The sequence below is a fragment of the Triticum dicoccoides genome, chromosome 7A (assembly GCF_002162155.2).
Source record: "Triticum dicoccoides isolate Atlit2015 ecotype Zavitan chromosome 7A, WEW_v2.0, whole genome shotgun sequence".
NCBI lineage: Eukaryota > Viridiplantae > Streptophyta > Magnoliopsida > Poales > Poaceae > Triticum > Triticum dicoccoides.
In genome coordinates, this window is record NC_041392.1 from 74,961,263 (window position 1) to 74,963,074 (window position 1,812).

The window sequence follows — 1,812 nt, forward strand, 5'->3', positions numbered from 1 at the left end:
CCGAGCCCGCCGCCGTCGCCCCGCCCCGTCACCGCCCCGAGCCCGTCGTCGCCCCGCGCCGGCGCCCTTTAGGTTGATGATATGATGATGTTGATCATATGATGATGTTTTTTTTCTGTTGATGATATGATGATGTTTTTTTCTGTTGATGATATGATGATGTTTTTTTTCTGTTGATGATATGATGATGTTTTTTTTCATATATGCATTTTTTCATATATGTATTAATTTTTTTAAGTTGTTAGTAGATATCGATTTTAGGTTAGTGCATTTTATCACTGATTTTAGGTTAGTTGAGCCTCTTTAGTGCATATTATGTTTGTTGCATTTTAGGTTAGTGCATTTTATGTTAGTGGAGAGGAATAAGTAAAATAAGGAAAAGGAAAATAAGTAGAGAAAGAAGGAGAAGAAGAAGAAGGAGAAGACGAGGAGAGGAAGAAAAGGAAGAGGAGAAGAAGAAAGGAATAGAGGAGAAGAAGAAAAAATAGAATTTTTTTTCTATTTTTTCTTCTTCTCCTCTATTCCTTTCTTCTTCTCCTCTTTTTTCTTCTTCTTTCTTTTCTTCGATCTTCTCCCCCTCCTGATAGGAAAGTTTTATATAGAAAGTTACAATTTTAGAAAAGTTTTATATATGCGAAAATTACAATTTTAGAAAAAGAAGGATAGGAAAGAAGAAAATAAGAACAGGAAAGAAAGAAGAAGAGGAGAGGAAAAGAAGAGAATCTATTTTCTCTTCTTCTCCACTATTCCTTTCTTCCTTCTCCTCTTCTTTTTCTTCTTTTTTCTTCTTATTATTTATTTCTCCTCTTCGAGGGGTCGAGGGTCGGGAACTAGGGTAGAGGGTCGAGGGTCGTTAAGGGGTCAAGGGTCGAGGGTTTCAGGGTCGAGGGTTCTATAGGTTCGAGGGTCGAGGGTTCCAGCAGGGTCATCTAGGGGTCGAGGGTTGCAGGGTCGTCGAGGGTTCGAGGGGTCGAGGATCGCCGAGGGGTCGAGAGAGGTTTCCTAGTGTCAAATTATTGAAGAAATCCATGCCTTCATCATTAGCCGGAAGTAACCAGGGCATGTTGGTACGAAGTTCTGCAAAGTTGTTCTGGAATGGAGTCCCGGATAGAATAATCCGCCTTTTGGTACGAATTCAGCAAAGGCCTTCCAAATAGCGGTATTCGGAAGGCTCTTTCTGAACTTTGTACCAAAAAGCGAATTATCCTATCGGGGACTCCGTTCCAGAACAACTTTGAAGAGCTTTGTACCATCATGCACATGTTACTTTCGCCTAATGATGAAGACATGGTTTTGTTGAATCCTTTGACACTAGGCAACCTCCCGACCCCTCGGCGATCCTCTCGAACATGAGAGGAAGAAGAGGGTCGTCTAGGGGTCGAGGGTTCTAGGGTCGTCGAGGGTTCGAGGGGTCGAGGATGCCGAGGGGTCGAGAGAGGTTTCCTAGTGTCAAAGTATTGAAGAAATCCATGCCTTCATCATTAGCCGGAAGTAACCAGGGCATGTTGGTACGAAGTTCTGCAAAGTTGTTCTGGAATGGAGTCCCGGATAGAATAATCCGCCTTTTGGTACGAATTCAGCAAAGGCCTTCCAAATAGCGATATTCGGAAGGCTCTTTCTGAACTTTGTACCAAAAAGTGAATTATCCTATCTAGGACTCCATTCCAGAACAACTTTGAAGAGCTTCGTACCATCATGCACATGTTACTTTTGCCTAATGATGAAGACATGGTTTTGTTGAATCCTTTGACACTAGGCAACCTCCCGACCCCTCGTCGATCCTCTCGAACATGAGAGGAAGAAGAGGGTCGT